The sequence below is a fragment of the Macrobrachium rosenbergii genome, chromosome 1 (assembly GCF_040412425.1).
Source record: "Macrobrachium rosenbergii isolate ZJJX-2024 chromosome 1, ASM4041242v1, whole genome shotgun sequence".
Taxonomy (NCBI): Eukaryota; Metazoa; Arthropoda; class Malacostraca; order Decapoda; family Palaemonidae; genus Macrobrachium; species Macrobrachium rosenbergii.
In genome coordinates this window covers 33,962,466-33,972,391 of record NC_089741.1, presented here as the reverse complement: position 1 = coordinate 33,972,391, position 9,926 = coordinate 33,962,466, and the positions used below count along the sequence as shown (strand labels likewise).

The 9,926-nt window shown below is 37.7% G+C and overlaps 2 protein-coding genes across 2 annotated transcripts in view; one reads left to right on the top strand and one right to left on the bottom strand.

Moving 5' to 3' along the window:
- LOC136848816 (soluble guanylate cyclase 88E-like) overlaps positions 1–9,926 on the bottom strand; it is a 180,291-nt gene that overhangs the window by 165,784 nt on the left and 4,581 nt on the right.
- LOC136848714 (cell division cycle-associated protein 7-like) overlaps positions 3,962–9,926 on the top strand; it is a 42,817-nt gene continuing 36,852 nt past the window's right edge. Inside the window, 1 exon segment of the mRNA XM_067121276.1 lies at positions 3,962–4,100. The gene's annotated coding sequence lies outside the window, so the exon portion shown is untranslated.

The window sequence follows — 9,926 nt, the reverse complement described above, 5'->3', positions numbered from 1 at the left end:
CCATCTGTAATTTTTCATATTTTTTTCTCTTGGCAAATGAAAGATTTTTTTGCCTTTTTAATTTTTTTGTTATTTTTTTAATAATTATGTGAATTATTGTGATGATAAATAGGACAGTGCCCAATTGACTAATTGAATGCTTACTACGTTCTGTTAGAGGTACATATCTCGGACTTCTTTTTTTTTAATATTCAGATCATTATACATTTTCAAACTCCTATATACATCTTCAAACTTGCATTAGAGATAAATAAAGCCCACATTTTTTCATGTTCAGGACATTATGCATCTTCAAACTTCTAAATCTTGAAGCTTCTACCTCTTCAAACTTCTGCATTTTCAGTCTTATTCATCTTCAAAGTTTTGAATCTATCAACGTATACATCTTCAAACTTCATTTTCAAACTTCATCTTTAAAATTCTACATCTTCAAATTTCTACATCTTCAAACTTCATCTTCAAACTTCTACATCTTCAAACTTCATCTTCAAACTTCTACATCTTCAAACTTCTACATCTTCAATCTTCTACATCTTCAAACTTCATCTTCAAACTTCATCTTCAAACTTCTACATCTTCAAACTTCTACATCTTCAAACTTCTACATCTTCAAACTTCTACATCTTCAAACTTCTACATCTTCAAACTTCATCTTTAAACTTCATCTTCAAACTTCTACATCTTCAAACTTCTACTTCTTCAGACTTCCACATCTTCAAACTTCTACTTCTTCAAACTTCATCTTCAAACCTCTTCATTTTCAAACTTCATCTTCAAACTTTTACATCTTCAAACTTCATCTTCAGACTTCTACATCCTTAATCCTCTGCATCTTCAATCCTACAGCAGGAAGCAAAAGTTGAAAGGATCTCTCTCTCTCTCTCTCTCTCTCTCTCTCTCTCTCTCTCTCTCTCTCTCCAAGAAAGAGGATCGTGGGCTTTGTGGTGCCCCCCCCGTCTTATGTATGTATGTACGTATGTACATCTGCGTGTATGTAAAACTAGGCCTAAGCACTGCTGCAACTAACGAGGGCCTTGCATAGCGGCATAACTGGATTAGGCCTAAGCCGCGTCTATGGAACTCACAGCTTCCCCAACAGCTATGTATAGGCTTTCCATCCTTCCTTCCTTGCCCAATGAGGGGTATCGATTGCCTGGTGATTTATCGATTATGCTTTTAAAGTGGTACTCTCTCTCTCTCTCTCTCTCTCTCTCTCTCTCTCTCTCTCTCTCTCTCTCTCTCTCTCTCTCTCTCTCTCATTGATTGACGTAAAGTGCGGAGACTTTTAAAGTTCATGTCTACTTTGTGTCCTTGTTTTTCGAGGTAAATAATAATAATAATAATAATAATAATAATAATAATAATAATAATAATAATAATAATAATATTAGATTTAAATTTTCTAGCTGCGTACTTTCGTCATAGTGGAACAATGATCGTAAATTTGTTCCATTCTCTCTCTCTCTGTCTCTCTCTCTCTCTCTCTGAAGTCTAGCATGATACCTCTCTGGACCGAACAATCAAATCAGTTACCTAAACTCTAATCGGCTGTTGTGGGTCGCAGCCAGGGCGGAGAGAGGGAGGGAGGAGCGTCCACCATCGAAACGGGAGGTACCTCGACGAGGTAATCCTCAAGCTGAGAAATGTCCGGGAGGTCCTCGAGGTCTGATTTCGGTACTCATTAGGGCGAAAATTCGACCCGGCAGATGGCACCACCGAAATATACAACTGAAAGACCTGGCTCTGATTTCGTTAGGGGAATTGTGTTATCGATAAATAGCGAGTGGAAATGGTTGCTTTTCTCTCTCTCTCTCTCTCTCTCTCTCTCTCTCTCTCTCTCTCTCTCTCTCTTTCTCCTTCTTCTTCTTCTTCTTCTTCTTTTTGAGGTGCACTCGGTAGCATTTTTCGGCTCACAGACTGGGAACCGGCGTTCGATCCCCAAACCGGACAATAGCGAGAGGAAAAGGTTGCCCCCTCTCTCTCTCTCTCTCTCTCTTCTCTCTCTCACTCTATGACTGTTATGAAAACTGAGTTAAGCTGGTGTTACATAACTCTCCGTACACTGCGTCATTCAACTCTGATCTTAAGCGCACTTTCTCACCCCCTGGATACCTGTCGTCTTCCGTTCTTCCCACATGACCATTCCACTAGAAGTAGTAGTAGACGGGATTTGCCTCTGGAACGGAACCCTTGAATGAGCAATGTGTGTATGTGTGGAGTTAGGGGGTCGAGGGTGTATATAGCCTTTGCAACGGCACATCCCAGAAAACAGAAACTCCTTGGGGGTAGTGCCTTCAGTGCACCTCATGCGGTGCACTGTAAGCATTACTTAAGGTTCTTTGCAGCGTGCCTTCGGCTTCTAGCTGCAACCCCTTTCCTTCCTTTTCCTGTACCTCCTTTCATATTCTCTTTCTTCATCTTACTTTCCTCAACCCTCTCCTAACAATTGATTCATAGCGCAACTGCTTTGAGGTTTTCCTCCTGTTACACCTTTCAAACCTTTTACTCTCAATTTCCATTTCAGCGCTGAATGACCTCGTAGGTCCCAGTGCTTGGCCTTTGGCCTAAATTCTATATTCTACTCTATATTCATCGTCCCAGCAAATGTCTCTGAAGTCTCTCAAGAGATCGTCTGCAGTGTTTACCTTAGAAGAGCAGTGTGTGTTTGTTATGTGTGTGGAGTAGTGGTTGAGGGTGTATAACCTTTGCAACGGCACATCCCAGTTCCATCACCCCGAAACTTTCTCTCCCTCGCCTTCCGCATTTTGGGAGGGATCTCGGAGATCATTACTCTTGAGATTTACCTCTCCCCAAAGTTTCTCTCTGGGTTCAGAACGGAGGAGAAGCGAATGGGAGAGAGGAAGAAGAGCTTTGTTTCTGGGGAATGGGGGGATTTGAGAGAGAAATGTAATTTGTAATGCAATGAAAGTTAGATTGGAAACCCCTGTATGCTGAAGAAATAGCAGTCGAGTTTTCTATACGGCGTATAATCAAGGCCCACCGGAAATAGATCTATCTTGCGGTGGTCTCGGTATAATGCTGTATGCGCCGCGGCCCTTGAAACTCTCAGCCGGCAGTGGTGGGCCTGTCCTATATCGTTGCCAGAAGCACGATTATGGCTAAGTTTAACCTTAAGTAGAATAAAAACTACTGAGGCTAAAGGGCAGCAATTTGGTAAGTTTGATGATTGGAACGTGGATGATCAACATACCAATTTGCAGCCCTCTAGCCTCAGTAGTTTTTAAGATCTGAGGGCGGACAGAAAAAGTGCGGACAGAAAAAAGTGCGGACGGACAGACAAAGCCGGCACAATAGTTTTCTTTTCAGAACACTAAAAGGTTCCAAAGTCAGGTTTCAAACCAATCTTTGGTGTTATTTTCTTGTTGCTTTGGTAACGATAATAAGAATAATTGTAAGCAATGACAATTGTTTTAAATCCCTTATTTGTATTTTTTTTTATATTTTACCGAGGCTTCCAACAACAACAACAGTAATAATAACATCAAGTTGTGAAATCCACATTTTTAAACCATCATCCAGAGTTGTTTTTGTAACATTGTACTGCTCCAAAATGGAAAACTCCAGTATCTGCAAAATTTTCGAAATTGAGATATGCCACCCATTGGCCTCGTGAAACAGTAATACACAAGTTACTGCAGTTTCAGAATGATTCTCCAGTGCTTTATTTAGGGGGTCCCATTTGCAGTATCTGCAGAATCAGTAGTAGGGCAAGGAAAAAGTGCAGTATCTACCATTTTTCTCAATTTTGTATTTCTGCAGATACTGCAATCTTCCATTTCTAGGGCAGTGTAGTCAGGAAATCCTTGAGAACACTGAATATGACTAGAGATGTCAGGCTAATTCACTATACCATTTATCAGAAATTAAACATAATTTTAAATATAATATTTTATTTAACTTTAATTGTTACATTTAACCGTTTCAGATCAACCGGTGATAATCTCAGCAGCTCAGCGGAGGGGTGGATCAGAGCAGGGGTGGACCAATGTCGTCATTTCCGGTTCTACCCTTTTCCCAAAAAACTTTTGCGTGGGGGGGAGATCTTCTACACCACTGGAGCAACGCGTCGTTGGAAACTGGTAGGTAATTATTTCGCAATAATATTAAGATTTTTGTTTAAGGTTATATTTACAGAGGCTGTGGTTATTCTTGCCAAGTTTTGTGGCCTTGTGAACCTGAAAGTCCATTGGAATCCCGAGCACCGCTACTCACCTGTCGATTCCAGAATAAGTCACATCAGTTCTAAGTCTAGGACTAATTAGATTTAGACTTAGATTTACTGCTAAATTTAAGTCTACTTAGATTTAGACTTAGATTTATTCCTAAAGCTAAATCTGCTTAGATTTAGACTTAGGTTTACTCCTAAAGCTAAGTCTAATTAGATTTAGACTTACGTTTACTCCTAAAGCTAAGTCTGCTTAGATTTAGACTTAGATTTGCTCCTAAAGCTAAGTCTACTTAGATTTACTCCTAAAGCTAAGTCTGCTTAGATTTAGACTTACATTTACTCATAAAACTAAGTCTACTTAGATTTAGACTTAGATTTACTTATAAATCTAATCCTAATTACTTTAGACTTAGATTTACTCATAAAGCTAAGTCTGCTTAGATTTAGACTTTGATTTATTGCTAAATCAAAGTCTGCTTAACTCTCCATTTATAGATCCTCCCCTCAATTTTAAATCCAAACAACGTCCACGGAACCCGGCAGGGGGTTAGTACCGTCAGTGCACCTCATGCGGTGCACTGTAGGCATTACTTAAGGTTCTTTGCAGCGTGCCTTCCTTAGGCCCCTAGCTGCAACCCCTTTCGTTCCTTTTACTGTGCCTCCTTTCATATTCTCTTTCTTCCATCTTACTTTCCTCCCTCTCCTAAGAGTGATTCACATTACAACTGCTTTGAGGTCTTCCTCTTGTTACACCTTTCAAACCTTTTACTGTCAATTTCCATTTTAGCGCTGAATGACCTCATGGGTCCCAGTGCTTAGCCTTTGGCCTAAATTCTTTATTCAACTCAACGTCCACGGAAGGGCATTACATCCTCACCTTAGCTATTAATATCGGTTCCTGCAACACCAGCTCACGTGAATCAATAAATAAACCTTCCCACTTCGCGTCATTTGCTTACATTCTGCCCCTGACTTCTCAGGGCAGTTGCGCTCATTTGAAGGAAAACAAGTAAAAAAATGCGCCGAAGTTTCTTCGGCGCAATCGAGTTTTCTGTACAGCCGCTACAGCGCATAATCAAGGCCACCGAAAATGGATCTTTCTTTCGGTGGTCTCGGTATAATGCTGTATGAGCCGCGGTCCATGAAACTTTAACCACGGCCCGGTGGTGGCCTGGCCTATATCGTTGCCAGAAGCACGATTATGGCTAACTTTTACCTTAAATAAAATAAAAACTACTGAGGCTAGACGGCTGCAATTTGGTATGTTCGATGATTGGAGGGTGGATGATCAACATACCAGCTTGCAGCCCTCTAGCCTGAGTAGTTTTTAAGAATTGAGGGCGGAGAGAAAAAGTGCGGACGGAAAAACGTGCGGACGGACAGACAAAGCCGACACAATAGTTTTCTCTTACAGAAAACTAAAAATGAAAGGTGCAAGAGAGCAGCTTGCTCAAAAAAGACACGCTAACTATAACTACACTCGAATAAAACTGTCAAATAAAATAGAACCCGCCCGACGGGCCAAATGCGGTCCAACAAAAGACGCCCAAAACTGAAAACCTGGAGGCTGACGATGATGATATTATTTCCAAGAAGTTGTTGTTCTTCTTCTTTCAGCTTTCAGCCATTTCCGAAGCTCCATACTGGGGGTTTTGTCGTTAACTATTTCCTATCCTTCCTGTAGAGGATATTACGTAATTGCTCTCTCTCACGGCTGAGATCATTTGCGCCGTTTCGTTCTTTCTTTCTTGATTTTCTAAAAGTACTTTAACGAGTAATTTATTTTTCTGTAAAAGAAAACTATTTGTTCTGTACGCACTTTTTCTCTCCGCCCTCAGATCTTAAAAACTACAGAGGCTGTAGGGCTGCAAATTGGTACGTTGATCATCCACCCTCCAATCATCAAACATACCAAATTGCAGCCCTCTAGCCTCAGTAGTTTGTATTTTATTTTTAGAGGTTAAAGTTAGCCATAATCGTGCTTCTGGCAACGATATATGATAGGCCACCACCGGGCAGTGGTTAAAGTTTCATGGGCCGCGTTTCGTACAGCATTATACCGAGACCATCACGGTGGCCTTGATTGTAAGCTGTACGGAAAACCCGATTGCACCGAAGAAACTTCGGCGCATGTTTTACTTGTTATTTTTTTGTGGACTTGAACGTACAAGATGAATAGGGTAACTTCGTGCTTAGATAATTTGCGTATTTTTGTTCTTTCTTGATTTTTAAAATTATTATTCCCTGATTATTATTACGGATTATTTTGTTATTTTTTTGTGTGTGTGAACAAGTAAGATTCATCATTTAACTTCATGCAAAGTGAAAGATTGAGCAGATAGAAGGAACATGTACTAAAGAGTGAATAAACAAGAAAAAAATCCTTGCATTTCAATACGTTTTTATCTATTTGTTAATTTATTAGTTTTTTTCTTTTTTAATAAGTGAGTGGCGTCTCTTCTTTCTGTATTTCCTTTTATCTCCTCTTACTTCTTCTTAATGAACACCAAAATATTCTTTGGAAGCTTGAATTTCAAGTCAGTGTCCCCTGTGGTGGGCTTGTTCCATATGAATAGGATTCACCTTCTACATAATAATAATAATAATAATAATAATAATAATAATAATAATAATAATAATAATAATAATAATAATAATAATAATAATAATAATAATAATAATAATAATAATAATAATAATAAATAAACACCATATTCTTTGGAAGCTTGAATTTCAAGTCAGTAGCGCCTTTGGTGGGCTTGTTCCATATGAATAGGTCTCATCTCCTGAATAATAATAGTAATAATAATAATAATAATAATAATAATAATAATAATAATAATAATAATAATAATCTATGAAACTGTGGCCGAAATCAGGCACAGTGGACACCTTTTCCGAAGTCAGGTACGGTTATTACCGCTTCCAAAATCTGGTACAACTTCAAACCTGATACACTGAGATATTAATGTAAACGAACGTCTGCGAGATGGAGATGTTCTCTCTCTCTCTCTCTCTCTCTCTTCTTCTTCTTCTTCTTCTTCTTCTTCTTCTTCTCCTTCTTCTTCTTCTCCGGACAAGGCATGGAGGAGCGAGTATTTCGCCCCTGCAGCTGACTGATTCAGAGAATCACTGGAGGACATTGTACGCGGTTCCCGAATTCTGGGGGTCCTAAAATCCCACGCTCTCGAGGAAGAAGAAGAAGAAGAAGAGGAGTCCCCGTGAGAAAACATTGGTCGCAGCACATGATGATGAATCGTGTTTTTCCTGCCTTTTCGCTGTTGGGTGGTCAGGTCTAACTAAGGATTATGAGCGCAAAGGATTTGATTCCTCTGCTCTCTCCTGACCTGCAGTGGACTTCTCTTTTGTTGGAGGGGTTTTACTTTACTCTACACACGCACACGTATATATGTATATGTATATATATATATATATATATATATATATATATATATATATATATATATATATATATATATATATATATATATATACACAACACAATCCTTTTTCCTAAGGGTTTAAAGTTATCGGGTTCTAAAGTTCGGATTTTAAATTGTCAGGTTTTAAAGTTCGGATTTAAAATTGTGGGGTTTTAAAGGTCGAATTTTAAGTTGTCGGGTTTTAAAGTTCTTTTAAATTGTCAGGTTTTAAAGTTCAGATTTTAAATTGAAATTAATTTTAAATTTGTCGGTTTAGAGATCGAAAAATTATCGATCGACTTTGAAATTATCGGGTTTTAAAGATCGAATTTTAAATTATCGGGTTTTAAAGTTCGAATTTTAAATTGTCAGGTTTTAAAGTTCGGATTTAAAATTGTGGGGTTTTAAAGTTTAAATTTTAAATTGTCGGGTTCTAAAGATCGAATTTTAAATTGTCGGGTTCTAAAGATCGAATTTTAAATGATCGGGTTTTAAAGTTCGAATTTTAAATTATCGGATTTTAAAGTTCGAATTTTAAATTGTCAGGTTTTAAAGTTCGGATTTAAAATTGTGGGGTTTTAAAGTTTGAATTTTAAACTGTCGTGTTTTAAAGATGGAATTTTAAATTATCGGGTTTTAAAGATCGAATTTTAAATTATCGGGTTTTAAAGTTTGAATTTTAAATTGTCAGGTTTTAAAGATGGAATTTTAAATTATCGGGTTTTAAAGATCGAATTTTAAATTATCGGGTTTTAAAGTTCGAATTTTAAATTGTCAGATTTTAAAGTTCGAATTTTAAATTATCGGGTCTTAAAGTTCGAATTTTAAATTGCCAGGTTTTAAAGATCTACTTTTCAATTATCGGGTTTCAAAGTTCGAATTTTAAATTGTCAGGTTTTAAAGGTCGAATTTTAAATTGTCAGGTTTTAAAGATCGGATTTTAAATTGTCAGGTTTTAAAGATAGGAATTTAAATTGTCAGGTTTTAAAGTTCGGATTTTAAGTTGTCAGGTTTTAAAGTCCGGATTTTAAATTGTTAGGTTTTAAAGTTCGAATTTTGAATTGTCGGGTTCTAAAGTTCGAATTTTAAGTTATCGGGTTTTAAAGTTCGAAGTTTAAGTTATCGGGTTTTAAAGTTCGAATTTTAAACTATCAGGTTTTAAAGTTCGATTTTTAAACTAGCAGGTTTTAAAGTTCGAATTTTAAATTGTCAGGTTCCAAAGTGCAGCTGCGAGGCTTTCCTCCTGCTATACCTTTCAAACCTTACCCTCAGTATCCCTTTCAGCGCTGAACGACCTCAGAGTTCCCAGCGCTTGGTCTTTGGCCTAAATTCTATATTCTATTTTATTCTTTCACCAAAGAGAAAATATTAAAATTTCCGAGACAAAAATAAAGAATTAAAGAAATTGAAAGTGTCGAGATTTAATCAGTAATTTATGTATTATAATTATTATGATTTGTTCGCATTTAAATATTTCCATTTTTAGTTTTCTGTAGAAGAAAACTATTGTGCCGGCTTTGTCTGTCCGTCCGCACTTTTTTCTGTCCACACTTTTTTCTGTCCGCACTTTTTCTGTCCTACTTTTTTCTGTCCGCACTTTTCTCTTCTGTCCGCACTTTTTCTGTCCTACTTTTTTCTGTCCGCACTTTTTCTGTCCTACTTTTTTCTGTCCACACTTTTTCTGTCCTACTTTTTCTGTCCGCACTTTTTCTGTCCGCACTTTTCTGTCCGCACTTTTTCTGTCCGCACTTTTTCTGTCCGCACTTTTCCTGTCCGCCCTCAGATCTTAAAAACTATTGAAGCTAGAGGGCTGCAAATTGGTATGTTGATCATCCGCCCTCCAATCATCAAACATACCAAATTGCAGCCCTCTAGCCTCAGTAGTTTTGATTTTATTTAAGGTTAAATTCAGCCATAATCGTGCTTCTGGCAATGATATACGCCAGGCCACCACCGGGCCGTGGTTAAAGTTTCATGGGCCGCGGGTCAAACAGCGTCATACCGAGACCAGCGAAAGATAGATCTATTTTCGATGGCCTTGCATACACGCTGTAGCGACTGTACAAAAAACTCGATTGCGCCGAAGCAACTTCGGCGCATTTTTTACTTGTTTCCTTCCATTCGGGAAAAGGTTACGTTTCAGATATTTGAATTGTTCCACTTTCCAATATTTTATTTTATATCACAATGATTTTTTTTTTATCAGCAGCGATTCAAAGAATGATAAACAAATTGTGTTAAATTTTGAAGTTACAAAAATTATATTAAAAATTATACTAAAGTTTTTTCATAATTTTACGAAAATTCGGCTATAC